Consider the following 18923-nt stretch of genomic DNA (forward strand, 5'->3'; position numbering starts at 1 on the left):
GCACAGGTGAGGGAAATGGGCAATTATGACATGAAAGACCAAAAACCTGTACAGTTAAAAAAAAGAAAGAACTTTCACACTGAATAAATATAACCATCTATATTTTAAATTGTATATTACCACAATGACAGGTGAGGCACAGCCTCAACTACTTCTGACTTCACGTCATTGAACGCCACCTCCCTGTTTTAATGGCTGTGCATTTAACATTAACGTGTAATTTACGTGTTCCAACTCGGAAACTGTGACTAAATGCACGACATCTACATAATATTCCGGTGCGATTTTGTCGAGTCAGTAAAAATTTAATATAGACATTAAATGTGCAATTAACTTAAAACAAGGTAGTGACTACAGCATTTATACATCAAACAGAACGACAGCAGCCCATGATGCTGTCATTACCTCTGAACTGGGAATTTTCCAACCAACTCCCATAAATACTAACACTGTATTTACATTTTGTCCAGTGAACCTGAGAAGCAGTACCTCTGTTTTCTGGTCTGAGGTGATGTTGTCAGTTTGCAGAGGAATATTCTGTAGGCCAAGGACCACCGCAGCCAAAGAAAGCATACAGCAAATATTTCCACCCAAGTCTTAGAACAGAGCTGCATAGTGTACGCGCTGTTTTTCACATGGAGCCTTCAACGAAGGAGTAATGGAACGCCTCATGTGGGCCTGAACTGTGAATGACTTAGAAAAGGGAACATTTAATAGCTTGTTTCCCCAAACACTGACTATTAAAAAGACAGCAGACAGAAAATGTGTTTTTATTCATCTTTTTGCAATGAACTTGTACATTTTTTGAAAATGTGATAGACTTGGTATTGCCTATACTTTTTAAAAGACAAGTTTCATAAGGAACAACCCTAGAGTCATTGATATTGAAGGCATCGTTGATCTTGTGAGTAGTAATAGGTTTGAACTACCATCCTCTCTCACATTGACATTGAAGTCTTCAAGATAAAAGTAAAACATCCTAATGTCTTGATAAGATAAGATTACATGAAGTTCACAGTTTTATAATTCTTGCAAATTGAATGGAGAATGAGCATCCCTTCATATTTTGGCTTACTTGTCCAATGACAATAAGGGTCATTGATTCATTCATACAAAACAATTTCACGGTATATCAAATAGCTCACAATACCATTTCAAAACCTTTAAACAATAACAAAGAAATAGGCTCTTTGAGTCTTTTTACTTACGTTTATCTCAGTGAATCGTGTGACTGAATTGTATATAGGTCACGCTAAATAAATATTCTATTTTTTTGACCCCAAAAAAAATCCTTGTATTTTACGTCTATGACAATAAATCAACAGCTGTCAACTTTGATTGAATAAAATATGTACAAGTCAAGCTTTGCAAAAAGGTATTTTCTCTCACGAAACAGTTTTTTTCTCCATTTGGGGAGTTAATGAAATCAGTGTAAAAATACTTGGTTAGATAGAGCAGCACTGGGGGTGTTAGAAACTCCTTCACTTGGTCTATAGCTGGCATGTCAAAGGTCCTTGTTTTGGTTCATATAATTAAGACGTCTTTTTACCAGGATTGCAAGTCACTCTGCGAATGTTGAAGATCTACAGAGCACAAGTAAACGGAAGGAGACCAAGAGGAAGGTCGCGATTGACGTGGATGGATGGTGTTATTAGTGCACTGGAGGAAAGAGGTCCAAATATAGTGGAAGCTAGAGCTCTTGTTGGTGATAGGAATGAGTGTAGAAGTATTGTATAAGGATAGTGGGATGTTTAGACGTGTTCTAAGGGACCTGTATGATGCGGCAGGGGTAGACCAGTGAAAGCTGTCGGGCCCTGCTGTTGAACAGAAGTGTGTTGTGTCACCCTGACTTGGCCGCTTCCTTGCGTCCTGTTTCACCTGGAGGGAGGAAAGCATGACCGACTTGGGTGCCGAGGTGCTTAACTTGTTTGGGTTTTTGGGCAAATTCCTCATTGCAATAAAATAATAAAGATGAAAAATTGACATGCCATTCTCACACATGTCATGTGCATATTGAATTATTTTGCTCTGAACTGCTAAATTGTTCCCATGCTTGCCAGACAGATTTATATCTGCAGGCTCTACGTTAAAATACAAACACTGTCATACCTGATTATAAGACTCATCCTGAGAAAATGTACTAAAGGATTTGCGACAAGAAATTCGGACTTAAGTGTTCGAGATATTTGCTGAAGTTGCAAAGCCAGTGAGATCCCTTTCAAAAGACAAACAAAGAAAGGTTTTTGAGACCGAGGTCCTTTCTCACTGCTGAATAGAAAGACTGTGAGTAATAGTTGATGCAGCACAGATGCAAGTAAGCTCTTCCAGGATGGAGTCGAACCTTAACTCTATTGACGACTGTTTGCCTGACAGTAACCATGGGAAATCCAGTGTGTATCTTCAGCATGTGACTGATGAGCAGGAATAAGGGCGAGAGCGAGAGGGCGAGAGCCCTTGTCATTTCAACGGGACCGAAATACTTCGGTGACAGAAGCCAGACCCATTTAGCCAAGGTGCCCTATAAGTTAACTGTCACACAAGATAGGCCTTGCACGCTGTGGGAGGTTGTACTGTATTTCATTTACATTACAAGTGACAGCTGCAGTAATGCTCTAGGCCAGTGGTAGCAGTAGCGAGTAAAAACGTGACAAAACACGCCACAGAGGGGGGAGGAATTGAGTTTATTCTTGGTTCCAGTATAACATTGCGAAATACGTCTTCCGGCAATGTTATATTTTTTTTTATACCCTCGGTAAAATTAATTGTTTTATTTTCTTTAAATGTCCTGAAATTTAAGAGATCTTAGTGAATATTGCTATCAGGAAAGGTAACCCCTCAACATACCAGCATTTTTTATTGTAACACGTCTTTTTTGAAGAGATCTTGCTAAATCAAGCAGCTATTGGGCCACTTAGATAAACAAGAGCAGGAACTTACTCATCTTAACCTAAAATTTCTAGCCTGGGCAAATGGACCCAAAGACACCTGGGATCATTCAAACATTAGAACTTTACTCTTTCTTTTCTAAATTAGCTCTTCTAACCATTGTTCAGACAGTGTATTAGGTCCTCCTATTCAGTCTATTTGAATGCTGTTAGAATAATTATCTATTTCATTTTTTTATCTAAATACTATCCTACAATCTGTTACATTATTGTCATGTTTTAGTTCAGAAATTCTCAATGACCAAATCTGCATTATTTCTGTCAGAACCGGAACAGATGAACTCAAAAGTTTATTGGGATATCGAGGAAGTCAGGTAGTAGGAAACAAACGCCAGCGATCCAGTAATCGCTGGACAGGAGGGGCGAGCAGCTCATGGAATTGGAGCGTGATCGGAATGCGGCAAAAACGGTCAGGGGCAAAAACGGGTCGATAGCCGGAGCGGAATATCAGAACTTTGTCGGTGTTCAAAAACGGGTCGAGAGCCGGAGCGGGAGATCAGGGCGTGGTCAAATGGACAAAACGGGTCAATAGCCGGAGACAAACGGTAAATCAGGAACAGACGAATAGAAAACTGATAAAGATGGGACCGACGGGAGCCAGAGTGCTTGCCTTGCGTCAGCAGAGGTTTGCTGACGGACTGACAAGGAGTGACTGGAATACTGGGAATAAATAGGAGGGGATTCAATCAGGCAACTAGGAGCAGCTGGCGCCAAACGAGCAGGCACAGGTGAGTGCAATGAGTAATCATGACAATTGCTACAAGACATTGTCAACACATCAAAACTTGCCACTAAATAGCATTGTGCTGTTTGGTACAAGCAGGGGTCAGTAAAACACTGTATGGCGTGTCAGCAGGATGCCGGACAAACGTGGCGCCGACTTAAATGGGGATTGTACGATGTCAGAGAAATACAAATTTCTTGACCTATGATTTTTTTAATACAAAACTTAAAATTGGTATGATAGTTCATGTACTTTTGTCTCTATTCAAATCAACACTTATTTGGACTGGATAGGAGTTATCTTTACACCAAAGCATTAAATATTACACTCCATCTCTTTAAAAAGACTCCAAAATTTTGTCCGAAATATATTTTGGATAAATACTTTTGTGCAATTTGTTACATTATTTCTATTCAATTTTTACTGACCTTAGAAATCCCCAATGGCAAAATCTGCCCACTCAGAAAAAAATTAGTAGTAGACGTTTTTGAGGATTTAAAAAGGCATTTTAAAGACGACGTTTTGGGACGAAATGTGGACCATGTTGGATGAGGTCAAATTAAAGACTTTTGATAAATACACTTTTTACATTACTTTCAAGCGTGTGGATAAGAGAGTACACGGTTGGTTTGGACACATGGAGAAGATGGATGAGGAGCGAATGTTGAAGCGGATCTACAGAGCAGAAGTAAATGGAAGGAGACCAAGAGGAAGGCCGCGATTGACGTGGATGGATGGTGTTATGGTGGTTATGAGTGCACTGCAGGAAAGAGGTCTTAATATAATGGAAGCTCGAGCTCTTGTAGGTGATAGGAATGAGTGGAGAGGTGTTGTAAAAGACAAGTGGGATGTCTGGACGCGTTCTACGGGATGGGCAGGGCACCTGTATGATGCGGCAAGGGTAAACCAGTGAAAGCTGCCGGGCCCTGCTGTTGAACAGAAGAGTGTGTTGTGTCACCCTGAACCGAGTTGCATGGCCGCTTTTTTGTGTCATGTTTATCTGGAGGGATGGAAGCATGACCAAATTAGGTGCCGAGGTGCTTAACTTGTTTGGGTGTTTTGGCATTTGGGTTGGCCATGGTCCGAAAATTTTTGTGTGTGTTTTTTGCTACTTTTTTCTCCTTTTTAATTTTCTTTATTTTTGTGTGTTTTTGTCTTGCTGTCGGTCACCCCTCTTGAGGGATATGACCAGGGTAGAAAAGATAGAAATTCTCAAATTCTGCATTGAGGGTACAGGCAAAAACTGTGTGAACATACGCTGAAAAAAAACATCATAAGGTTTCGTCCAAAATAGTTCAATATGTGAAAAACATACGTTTTTCGTTCTAAATTTGAGGTAAATCAATCATCTTTGTGAAAGACTGCATTGGCACTCCATGACTTTGCCCACCCAACAAAAACACATTAAATTTATACCAAGGTTTTGTTAAAAATACGTTTTCTTGGGGTTGAAAAAAAGAAAAGTTGAAAAAAACGATTTTCAAAGATGTTCAAATGACAACTTATGGGGGAATACATTTGGACTAAATTGTATGAGGTAAAAAGAATACCATGCTACAATTAGTCACATTATTTTCACTCTGTAACCATTGACCTTAAAAATCCCAAACTACTACTTTTCCATTGAGGCTTTAAAACCTTGCCCACCTAGCAAAAATGGCCGTAAAGATGTTGAAAAGACAAGGAAATCAATAGAAAATAGCATGAAAACACCTTGAATAGACTTTTAAAAGACAAAAAAAAAATTCTAGATGTCTATGTCAGGACTCAATCGGGTCAATATAAAAAAAACAGTTTTGACCTAAGTTTCAACATCTCAAGAACTTCTGGTGCTGGGTTGCTAGTTTGTTTAACAAACTAATATGTCGTTTGAAATTCAGATTCCAAAGACTTAAGCTTGATACAATGTCACACTCACCTTTCAATTGCTTATTTTCTATTTTATCTTCACATTCCTGCATTCCAGTTCAGCAATGGCCCAGCATGTTGCTGCAGATGTGTTTTAACCATCACTTGGAGGTTCTTTATTTATATATCCATTTCCTCCAAGCAGCAGTCTGTGCATTCCCTTAATGCCATGCCCAAGGAGTGGCGCTGAGTCGGGGAGCATCTCATAGATTCTGGGTGACATCATGTGACTCCTTTTATCTTTCGGGGTCACCAAGAGCATCCCAAGACACTCTAATGAGATGGCTGGACTGCTATTTGAACGTAGCAATGCGGTCGGGTCATCGAGGGTGATTGGGAGGGGCTGTCTATTGACGGATGAGTGCCTGCTCTATAATTAGTGGAGTTGATGCCAACTAGACCAAACTTAGATCTCTCTTCTGATGTGTTGATGTTTGGAAAGACGGAGCGGTTGCAGGTCATTTGCAGTGATTTACATTTTGGGAGCCCACAGTTTGAGTTGATAAAAACAGAAAAATGTGGTCCTCGTTTTGATAACAGAATATATTTTTGCTGACACAGTTTGGGGACAAGGAACGAAACGATATATCACAATTATGGGCTATTAAGACCAGTGTCGGACGTATTTCTAAAAAAAAAAATCTTACAGTTATTAGCTACTTTATTTAAAAAGTGATTACATTACATTAAACACTTGGCTGGGAAACTCAATATCCATTCTGTTTCTGGGCTGTAAACCACTCAAAGATCTCCTTTTTCATTTCTGGGTACAGTCCAAAAAGGTTCCGTTTTTTTGTCCAGGCATGATTTATTGCAAACAGAATTTTCAAATAAAAAGACCAAAATTCAGCACACTTTTACCCTAAATTCTGTGCTCTTGATTTTTTGTTAGTTTGTAGTTCCTGTATAAGCCAGGCCACCCTCTTCACGCCATTCCAACCATTCACTACTGGTGGAATATGCGCATATAAGATGACTCCCTGGCGTCAGTATTTTATTCCATAGTTGAAAATTCGGCTTGGAATATAAGGTAGGGATAATATCTACATGAGGAGAATTTCACCGCCTTTGTGATTGAGACAATGCCACCATAACTTAAGTTATACCGTACTTTGTAGGTCAATTAGAGGTAAGATCGGGCCCAAAAAAAGCACCCGAGCCCGACGCAGGCCCGAGGGGTATTAAACCCGACCCGGACCGAGCCCGACTAATTAACTGGATTTGCTGGCCCGGCCCGAGGGGGCCCGAAATTACATATTTTATTTATAAGGAGGGGTGATTTATGATAACAAATTAAACTCTGCCTTTTGTTACAACATCTAGGCCTAAGTTAAATAAAACTTTATAAACATTTACATCTTTTATATTTCTGTGTCTGCACTGCAGATGTTACATTAAGCGACAATCTGTCATTGACGGTTTTTTTTTTTTGAGGTAGCGAAAACATTTAAGGGCGTCCGTCATTTTGACGACTTGATCATTGGGCCATAATCCACAGCAGCAGTAGTAGTACGTCCTTAAGATTTTAGCGCGGCACTATCATTGAGGGGGTGTTGACGTGTTGTGCCCTTTTCCGACTCCTATGCAAATCCCCCCCCCCCCTGATCGTATTCTATATAAAACGCTTATTAAAACTCTCACCAGAGTGCGTTTTCCTCGTCAGTTCTCCTCTCTTGAGTTTATCCTTAACTTCTTGTTGGTCCGACTCCATATCGGGGATACCAGGCCAAAATCACGCGAATTTGCGGAGGGGAAGATTATTAAGAGGACAGCATTCACGTCACGTCACGTGCACAGAGCATGCTCTGGCTCCGTTAAAAGCAATTACAGCTCCTTCTCCGTTTTATCCAAATTATTTATTTTATAACAAGTATTCCTTGGTCTAGTATCCATACATAGTTTAAGTATATATTTTTAATGAACATATATTTATAATTATTAATTAATTAAAAAAAAAAAAAAAAAAAAAAGCAGGACCGAACCCGACCCGACCCGACCGTATGACTGACATTTCAGGCCCGACCCGGCCCGAAATTGCCTCGGGTTCGGGTTCGGGTTCGGGCTCGGGCCATGAATCTTAGCTCTAAGGTCAATACAAACACCCTTCCAGGATTTTCCTCTTCTGGATGAGGGATGTTTGTGACAACAACTGATCAATTAAAGGATACTACAATTAACGATACAAAGTAGCAGAGTAACACAGTAACGCACCATGTAGTAAAGACAGTAGGATTACAAATGTTATTTATAATGCATTACAGTACTCGTTACCGAGAAAAGTAAGTGTTCCAGGAACATTTTCCTTTCTAAAGCGTTTGTCCTGACACTGATTGAGACCTAAAGGACAAGACCTGATCCCCAAAACCTTGGCAGTCACTCTTAAACTTCTCACTGAATTTTGAAAACAAATACAAAATCGGTGCAAGGGCTACAGGAATGGAAGGATGCTTTTAATACTCCAGACAGGGAAGCTTAAAGTTGGAGTCGGTTCCCCGGTGGCATTCGATCAATTCAATAGTCAATCACAAGTTGACTCATGTGATGACTAGAGTGTCACAGCAAAGGTCTCGGGGTGACACCCTCGGATTTGAACTTCACATTCTTGCTTAAATATATGGTCATGATGTTTACCACTTATCGCTTCGGGAAAACCGGTAAACATACTTGATTACCCGAGTTGGTAACTTATATTTTTAAATAGGGTTTGTATTCACTAACACTTATATTTTGAAAAGTTGTAGATGCCTATACATACTCATACATTCTCATACCATTCGAAAGTACAATTCCCTTCCCTCTGCACGAACTGATACAATAAAATCCCCTTAGATTCCACGGAAATATGTATCCTTAAAGGGACAGGATGTATTTTTTTGACCACTAGTTGTCGCTGTATTGTGCCGTTAAACCAAAAATGACACAAACTACAAGAAAGAATACAAACTACAGAGATTGAGAGTGAACGAAGCACATTATTTTTCTTCTAATTTTTTGGTCCAGGCTTTTGCAAGGTTTTTGAGGCTAATGATAGCAGCCAGTTGGCGGACAATTATGTTGGATCCCTGTGGGTGAGGTTCATGTTATGTACAATAAAAGCAAGTTTCTTGACTCATGAGAATTTTGAAAATAAAATGCAAAATTATATAATAGTTCATGCATTTTTGCTCATTAATCAAATCAATATTGTTTTTTTTTTTTATTAAATCAACTTTCTTTTACCACTGGGAGGTGCTACAGAATACACTTATTTAAAACAATTTTTTATTCATAAAATTTCAGGTTTCAGATCTTTAAGTGGCTTTTATAAGGCAGCCAATAAAGGTATTGTCCACAACATTAAGTACCAAATCTGGTTTTGGCGCTGATCCTGATACTGCATTTTGATACTTGCCCTTCTCTAAAAATGACATTGATCTCTGTCTCCGAGAAGCAAAAGCAACAGTTTATTTACAGGAAAACACCTTGTGACTTGTACATTTAAGAACACTACATATTTTACAGTCCTAATCAAGCTAACTCGTGAGCATTTTCAAGGGCTTTTGCTAACACAGTGGTAGTTGCTCCAAATAGTTACGTATTTTTTTCAACATTTTATCCCAGAGTACTTGAAAATGTGAAGAACCGGAACTGGAGGAGAACCCAACTGTGTGACGTTTCACATACAAGCCTTTTATTTTACGGGAAATGGGGCAGTCATGCACGTTAGGCAGCAGTCTGCCCTGGAATGAGAGGAAGCCAGAGGCCGACGAGATCGATACCAATTGTCCGAGCAGATATCGGACAGATGGGGTCGATACCGGACAGGACGGGACAGACAGGATTGATATCAAAACAGGATACTGAAATTAAGCAGGACAAACTAGACGGGAATGAAACTGGAGATCAATAATAAACGGAACAAAAATAGACGGGAACAACACCGGACAGAGTCAAAACCCACGTCTTGCGGGGCAGAGGTTCGTTGACAGACTGACAAAGGGAGAGTGAGACCACTGATCTTAAATAGAAGGGAAACCAATCTGTCAACGAGCCGCAGCTGGCGCCACACGGATGGGGCCAATTGGGCACCATGGCAACCGCGACAGAAAAACCCTAATAGCATAGCTTTTCTTATGCTACTACTTCTTGGTTTCATACCGTTTATATTTTCTATCACGTTTTCTATAGAGAAAAAAATACTAGTATATATTTATATACGCACACAAATGAGCAAAAGAAAAACGGCTAATAGGATTCAATTGCACGAAAATGAGGTAGTTTACCCTCATTTTTATACAAACAACGCAGTCCATAAACACAGTTAATTCATGTCTCACAGTTGAATAGTGAACTTTCTTACTGACGATCGTGTTGTCATCCTTATGAAAATCTTGCTCAACCCGCTCATCCTTTACCTGAGTAAATCAAGACTTTGCTTAATGTTCTCCTCTGCATTGTCATTATTGAATTGATTACAGACTCCTATTGTGTATTCCACTCAAAGAAGTAAAGTGATGGACCCTAACAATGGAGCTTAACGCCACTTCTGACAACAAAATAAAACACAACTGATGTTATTTAATTACGACTTAATACATTAGGAAGTTATAAATGAAGAAACTATAAACAATCATGACTAAATGTAGGAAGTGACGTATTTCATTACTGCAACACTCTATTTTACCCTGCAGATGTTGTAAGTGGGGTATTGTACAAATAACAGTGCAGTAAAACATGAAGTGTGTGGACATGCCAAGCGTTCAGATCAGAGAAGTGCATTCCTTCCGCTACGGACAGTAGGCTTCAGGATTCTGCCTTTTAAGGTAAGACCCCACTCGGATTCCCCTTTTCCCCACTACGTTGCGTGATCCCTCTGACAAACTTCTCTGCGTTTGTCTTTTGTCACCATGCAAACGTATCCAGAGGCAGTTTAAGGAAAGGTTCTTTCTGTATTTACACACACCTTCATCTTGTGGGCTTTAATTTAACCATTGAATGATTTGGTTATGGTTGAACAATTAGATATGAAGAAATGTCAAAGGTCGTCTTACAACCTTCTGTCCCTATCAATGGGCACATTTCTATGCATGCAATAAATGGAAACCAAGTATTGCTAGCATTTTGATCATATAAATCCATGTAAACACCGATAGAAATCCAATGGAGGTCTTAATTTGATTCGAAGTCCATGTAATCTGATTCCTTTGGTTTTCTGATTGTTCGTGCATAAACAGTTATCGCTTGCTGTATTGCAGTCTACCTATTGTGATTTTGCAACTTTGAAGATTTTCATCGTGCATTGTGTTCTGGATTCTGACGGGCTAAACAGAACAGGACACTTTCTATCGCCAACAAAACTGCACATCTTCACCCGCTAAACTTGCTTATGGAGCCACACAACGTCTTTGTCACTTCCTAGGGGCTCCTTGGTACTTTTTCAAAAATGTTTGTTAGGGGAAAAATATATGGTCTCTGTACACAGAACCGGAAGGTAAATGTGCCGTTTTCAATAACGTCCAAATTATGGTGGCAAAGCATCATGTAAAGGTAAGTGGATCAGGTCCTTAATCCATACAGTTGGACGATGAAACAGCAAGATAATTTTTGAAAATAAATTTGACAGTCCAGAAGTTTTTTTTGTAAAAAAAAAAAAAAAATATTGTCAAAAAAATACTTGAGCCTGTAAATTGGGTTCGTCCTTAAGTAATATTTGAACAAAGGTTTCTACTTAGCGGGTTCTGACTAACGTGGTGTGTTTTTGGAATGCAAATCCTGCGAAAAAAGAAGAATTACTATATAATATATATGCATTTGAGTTTACCCTCGTCCAGGATGTTTGTATGCCCGAAGGTCTTATGGGAATAGGAGTAAAGACAAATGATTCGGTCCCTTTTCCTCTCATGGTTGAACTGTGCCCTTTCTTTCACAACTTTTGTGTATATCACTGGAATATTGGTGGAAAGAATGTACAGGGTTTTTTATTGAATAGTTTATACAGCACTTCGAAATGCATTACATTGTGTGAAAGATGCTTCACAAATATATTTGACATTTACGAATATATGATTTAAAACAGAAATTTGTCTTTAACGTTGTTAATTGTTTTGCAAAACAATGAACTACTTTACAAGGGTTCAGTGTGCAAAATTTGGATTTACTAGGAAAACAAACTATTCATCATAATAAGCCATTGTGACTTTTTACATTCACCTGAAAGGCTTTGAGGTCGTAACTGGGACAAGCCAAGAAGGAGAAGTCAAACTTCCCAGTTCCCTCGAATGGACCATGAGTAAAAGCAAACTGACGGACAATGAGAGACAGGGCACTGTTAGCAGAGGCAGCTGATTGGATAACACATGCCCGTGTACAAAACTATCCATCCATCCATTATCTGCACAGCTTATCCTCAGTAGGGTCGCGGGGGAGCTGGAGCCCATCCCAGCTATCTTTGGGCAGTGGGCAGGGGACACCCTGAAATGGATGCCAGTCAGTCGCAGGGCACACAGAGACGGACAACTCACTCGCTCATTCACACCAAGGGACAATTGGAACCGGGCAATTAACCTGACATGGGAGAACATGCAAACTCTACACAGGAAGGTTCGATCTCACGACCTAAGAACTGTGCCGCACATGTGCTAACCACTGCGCTGCCGTGCTGCCCTGTAGAAAACTAAACACAACTAAAATGTAATTTAAGAAAAAAAATCCAAAAAAACGTGTCAGACAATACTAATGTGTCAGTGGGTGTAACAGTGTTTAACGTGCACTTGACCAACTTTCCAATCCCTCTGAAAAGAGTATCCGGTAATGGCCACTCATTCCAGTTGATCAATCGCACTAGTCCAGTTCAAAATATGTGATATGTCAAAAGGAGTGTTTGATAGTTTTTATGTTACTATATATGTTTTAGTTACACATTAACAACCCTTTTATCCACATAGTTAAGCACTAGGACATGACCTGATTTTGGAACCTGCTGCTTCTATTGAATGAAGCAGCCTGACTTTTTTTTCCCTATCCATCTGCCTTTTCCTCAGACAAGGAATGCAGATTCTGTCAAATTGCAAATTTTCAAATTAGTCCCTTTGAGAAAAAACATGACACAAAGATGGTTACAATTTACCAAACATTTTTGTCACACTACGCCAGTCCTGAATACAAGCCCAGTCCTTGTCTTCTCTTCCATGTAGTCAACAATTTTGGGGGCATATAAAACATTACTAAATCATCTTGCGTGACAGACACACTAAGTTTCCAAATTCGGCTCTTTGATTTGAACTTTTCCCGACAGTATTTTGTTTATTGGTCTGGCCTCTTTGGAATCCATCCAAAAACTGTGAAGACATTTTACTAGAAAACAGCTTGTTTGCTGCTCTGAGTTTTTGAATGGTGCAGATGTGTAAAACAAAAAAAACATAGTACAATAGATACACTGTTTATATTGATATTGATAAGCATACTTGCAAACATATTAAATTATCTTTAGTAGCCTTATTTTAGTTTACGTTGTTCTCAAAATGTTGTTGAAGTCAAATGCAAAAACGGATCTAACCCTCACCTGAACAGATATCCCAGGCTGGTGAGCAGCGCCCTCTTCTGTTGGTATTTTCTAACATTCTTATAAAGTACTGTACAGTATATTCGAGGGTTTATTATTAATTTTGTGTCTTTGGGTATCAATAATAATTATAATGATGGCAATTTTAACGAACTACAGGAGTCAATACTATTTTTCATTATTGGGTGTAGCTGCTGTAAAACCGGATGTTTAAAACTGTTACTTTTCACACGTTGTGTTACCAAATTATTCTGCAACACGAAATAAACATTTTTATTTGCTTATCATTTGAGTCATTTTTAAATTGGTACAACTTCAAAGAGGAACACTGATTGCTTCTCAAATTATGCAAATTATGTGAAGCATTTACTCAACATTTAATTTTGAAATTTCAACCAGAAGAGAAACGTTGTTATTATGACACAAGGTGTTGGAAGTGGAACTGAAGCGCGCACTCAAATGTGTCTCTCGTGTTTTGTACGATAAATTAAAACAATATTAAGCTCATATAGTTCATATTATATGCATGATTCATATCCTATTTTTTAGAATTCATGCCTGAAAGCTGAAACTTACATTTCAGGTTGCTCACCATGGAGTTTTTCCTGCTGCCGGTAACTGTGCCCTCCAAAATAAAAGCGAAAGTAAAATAACGCAGTGACACGCGGGGAGTTCTACCAAACTAAAAACAAACGTAAGATTTTGTTTTACCAAACGCCCCAGACTGTCCATTTAATAAAATAAGCTGCTGAAAAAACAATATTTGATCAAACTTAACAAGCTAGAACGTAACATTTTATTTTGCGTGATGAGCATTTTTACTACACAACATTTCAAATTGCATTTGAAAATGAATGGTGCTATATAATGTGTCATGATTAGCAATATGCTTCACCTGTGCCCGCTCCTTTGGCGCCAACTGCCTCGGACTCTGATTGGCTCTCTGTCCTGATTCAAACCCACTCCTATCTGTCCCCTCAGTTAACACTAGGCAAGCCTTTTTTTTTTACCCTGACCCCCACCTGTTTTTTGCTCCTGTCTGTCCCCCGGCTTCGGCCCATTTTTTATTCTGACCACGTCTACTCTCCCGTCCCGGCTTTTGACCTTTTTTGTCCCCACCACGTCTACTCTCCTTTCCTGGCATACGACTCGCTTCCGACCGCGTTTTTGCTCTCCTGTCCCGGCTACTGACCCGTTTTTTCCGTTCCCGACACCGCCAACGCTTACCACGGCAGATCCACTTCCGCGTTCAGAGCGACCTGCTTCCCGCGTCCAACAACCACCGTATCGTGGACGCAACCCCTTCTCTTTTTTCCAATAAAACTTGTGAAAAACGCAACGCAAGTGGGTCCTGTCTCCGTTCTGGTCCTGACATAAATACATTTTGTCTAGAGGTAATTATAACAGGAATTGATAATTCATGAAGATAGAAACTCGTTCATTGAAAGTTTAAATAAAGTAAAAAAAAAAAAGAGAGAGAGAAATTCAGACGTGTGAACCTCAGTATGCCATTTACATTCATTATTTGCAGGGTTGGGTAGGGTTACTTTAACTGGATTACTTTCAATTACTTTTGGATTACTCCAATACCAAACATGCTAATAAAAGACAAAAGAAACTAAATATGAATAAAATTACTAAATTTTGTGCAGGCTTGGGGAGTAACGGAATAGATGGAACGGCAAAAATTATGTTGGCAAGCTGTTTGGATTTATTTTCATTTTGTTTCTGTCGCCTTTTATGTTAGTTTTGCCGGAGATCAAAGAGATCAAAGCCAGGAGAGAAAGCTTACTGCGTGTTGTGAGTCATCATTTTATTCATATTTAGTTTCTTTTGTCTTTTATTAGCATATTTGGTATTGGAGTAATCCAAAAGTAATTGAAAGTAATCCAGTTAAAGTAACCCTACCCAACCCTGATTATTTGTATAGCCCTTAACCAAGAAATGTCTCAAAGGACTGCACAGGAACTACACTATCCACTGACCTGAAACTGACATGTGGGCTTCAGAAATTCACTTATTCAATTCTGATTACCAAGCATTATATTTGGTTCAAGTCTATTTTTTTCAATTAACTTAAACGTTGAATTGCATTAGGCTTTTTAGAATAAATACTTAACTGTTCAAATAATATAGTTTGTTTTGGCAATAGTGATCTCATATTATAATAATTATAGTATTTGTAAATATCACTTTAAAAGCTTCTCACTTTTCTTAAAACACAAAAAGTCAGGCCTTACAAGGGACAATTTGCTAAATGTAACGGAAAAAAGACAAAAATATATTCAACTCATGGCTTTTCTCAATATCATATGATGAAAAGGGGAAAGTATTCCAAAATACATTCATTGTTTTTCTTTCGAAAACAGCCTTAATCAAAAACAGCTACTTGTTTGAATTTCGAAACAATTTCACAAACTATTTGTGCTCAACCCCATAATAATACCGAAGACCATGCAAAAAAAGAAAACTTATTGTGTGAGAATATTTTGGTCATGATTGCATAGTAACTATTCTTATGCCGGCGACCACAAACTTTGGTTTTTGTCTTGTGTGAAACCAAAACATGTTTGCAGGAAGTAATTACTGTTTTTTTAAAATAGAAAGGAAAACTGGCGTGTACATGCTGATATGTGTGCAACCAGATGGGGGCACACTGCCAGCACCGAAAGCTATGTGTCCTCTGTCAGCATTGATTCCCTCAGAGTAGGGGTCGGGAACCTATGGCTCGCGAGACAGAAATGGCTCTTTCTATGAGAACCTATGGCTCAGAGACAAATTGATTGCATGCAAATTTTCTCCATCTCGTTCAAAACTTGAGCCATGGATCCTGTTCAGATCCACGAAAAGCCAAATTTAAACTTTTTTATGATGCAGTACTTTTCAGAATATATAGGGCATGTTTTCACTACAATTTACAGTCAAGGTGTCACACAGAGAAAACTCGTTTCGGCTGTACAACCCACAAGAATCCCTTACATAAAAGCTCACTATATAATCTGTGTTCAGTGTTCAGATACTTTTTAATGAATAAACGGAACAAATTGTAAATACGCTAAAACACCTGAAGAGAACTTAAAGTTATTTGATTGGGTAAGTGGGAGGGATGGGTGGAGCTATGCAAAAGTGCAAGCACTCTCTCCCATCTCTCGCCTTACGCCAAAGGTAAGCACATCAGGCTCCCTGTTTGCAGAATGTTGTGACGTTATTACAAAATAACTGCTTGCATCTGGTTTTGAAACCAGTATGTATGAAAAAAAAGGGTCAAAATAAGTTTAACCGATCTTGAGTAATTGCAAGAAAGAGACAATTTCAAAATGGTATGTTTGTTGATTTTGGGACACAGGCTCTGGCATTATTCTCTTTTCATAATTTTTATCAAATCATCAAAAATAAATGTGCTGAAGACTAAGCTTTTGTCTGGGGCGCGGGTTTAGCAATTTAGTTAATTTGTCTCATAATATATGGAGTGGCTCTTTCCCAAAATAAAATTATTATATTTTGCTTTTCTGGCTCTTTGATTCAAAAAGGTTCCCGACCCCTGCCTTAGAGGGTGGGGTGCAGTATTTAAAAACTTAAGGGTGCAATCACAACTTTACACCAGGAGATAGCGACAGAGAGTCACACATGATTTGCCTGTAGGTACATGCATTACTTAAAGGCGCTAGAACAAATTATTTTTTCTTTTTAATATCCTTTTTTGGGGTCAAGGTTGGAGTTTGGAATTTTCTAGAAGCGGGCCTTTTCTTACTTTCACCATTTTTTATGCTTTACTGAAAAATATAAGTACACACATAAAACACTACCGTGTCTTTCCAGCATCCCCTCTGCCCGCTTTCATCGAACCTAATGTGTTTCACCCCGAGCAGGTAAGAAAAAGTATTTTGTTTGCTACCCCAATTAAAATAGAGAACATTTTTAACACGTCAGAATACTTCAGAACAGTACTGTTATGGGTATGCATTTCAAGCCTTCATAGAAGTGGTAAACTAGGACCCGAAGGCCAAATGCATCTGGCTTTTCAATCTAGCCCGCCAAACAAAAATTGATGAATTAATAATAATAATATATATAATGGTAAATAAAGTCCTAAGAATACAAATATTTTGTTGATATGGTGCCACTCTTGTCCCCTGTGTCCTTTTTTGTGTGTCCCCCGTTAAAATAGATTTTCCAAAGAGCACTAAGCTCTAGTGCGGTAAAAATCAACATTTGATTTTACTGTACTTTAATTTGTCTTTTATTACAGTTAATCAGGAGCAGGAACCCCTATGATTTGCAAAAATCCGCAAAGTAGCTAACGCCTCCTTTGAAACATGCACTCGGCTGGTCCCTGCTCTCAGCAACAGTTGACCGAAGATAATGGATAGCCGCTGCACTGATGGTGTTCATTTTAGGGGAAGAGAACCACAACAAAGCCTACGCGCAAAACAAAAATTTGCTCTTTTGGCCCCTGCTTTCAACAATAGCTAACCGAGGATAATGGATTGCTGCCACAACGGTGCACTTTAGGCCCGCCTACCGACAAAAATGCCTTATGCTAGTTCACGCTTGCAGCACTATGGGATTGGGGTCATGGATTGTGGACGCACAATTGCATTTAGTTGGAATATCCACTTTTTATGAGGACGGTTGGGAATTTTGTTTTATCCCGAAAAAATGTGGTATTGAACGTTCGTAATGAAAATGGCTGACAAATGAGGAAACGTCTCATTGCGGTGCCCATTTAACAATCAGGAACCTGAAATTAAAGGAACAGTGTAAAAATTGACCACTAGATGCCTCTGGATTGTATGGTTCCACGTAAAATGAGTGCTACAAAGTACAAGGAAGATTAACAAGTAAGGAAACTCAAAGTGTCCAAACCAAACAATTGTTTTCTAAATTGTTTACCCAGTCTTTCAAAAGGTTTTGGTTTTCTTGGCAGTGATTAGCACATTGGAATAACACTGGAAAGGTCCCCGGCTCGAGACCAGGTGGAAAGATTTGTTGGCCTCGAGAGGGATGGGCAGCACCAAGATGTACTTGCCCAAGACACACCCAAGGAAATGGTGCCCCTACGACCTTATAAGTTAAGGGATCCAGCCAGCCATCCACAACCCTTATAGCAGCAAGATGACGGACAATCATGTCAGCTCCCAAAAGCTTTGTGTTAAGTAAAATGAATATTATCTAAAAGATGCAGGTTTGGGGTTTTGGGGTTTTTAAGGGTTATTTATCTATCTTCGTTATTCATTATTCATTATCCGTTATCGGTCAGTTCATAATACGCTACAAAGCCTAGGAGCCCGGACACTTACTCTCAGCCAAAAGGCCAAGCTAAGGTCCTAGCCCTAAAGCCTTGTTGCGATCATTGCGAATGCACCGTTCCCGGAGCTACTGCAATACCGGGCCGATGCGTGGAGTGGACAGAGCAAGCTCTTATTCCATCTACCGACACAGACCAAAAATGACAGCCGGCTTATGACAGTACCATGTATTTTCTCTAATTAAAAGAAAATGTTTGAATAATAAATAGAGTTTTTTTTACCACTGGGTGGTGCTAAGTACACACAAGGTCCCCTTAAAGGAATAACAGCCATTAAACGAATGCAATTTTACAGAAAAATTGCATGTTGTGGATTTGGAGTTATTTCTTTAAATATGTCAGTCATATAGCAGGAAGCTTTATATTCTGTATCAATTAGCATTAGAATTCATTATGAGTGTTAACAATCTCCCAAGATTTGCTTTTAGTAAGTCTGAAAAACTGTGGTATTGTACATACCTAACTCACTTAAATGCATGAGAAAATGTGTGAAATTTG

The 18923-nt window shown here is 39.0% G+C and overlaps 1 pseudogene; it reads right to left on the reverse strand.

The window, feature by feature from the left end:
- Positions 1-18471: 18471 nt before the first annotated feature.
- LOC148354077 (U2 spliceosomal RNA) lies at positions 18472-18622 on the reverse strand (annotated as a pseudogene).
- Positions 18623-18923: the final 301 nt, after the last annotated feature.

Source organism: Urocampus carinirostris, chromosome 13 (assembly GCF_059441175.1).
Source record: "Urocampus carinirostris isolate Australia breed hairy pipefish chromosome 13, RoL_Ucar_1.0, whole genome shotgun sequence".
In the NCBI taxonomy this organism is placed as follows: domain Eukaryota; kingdom Metazoa; phylum Chordata; class Actinopteri; order Syngnathiformes; family Syngnathidae; genus Urocampus; species Urocampus carinirostris.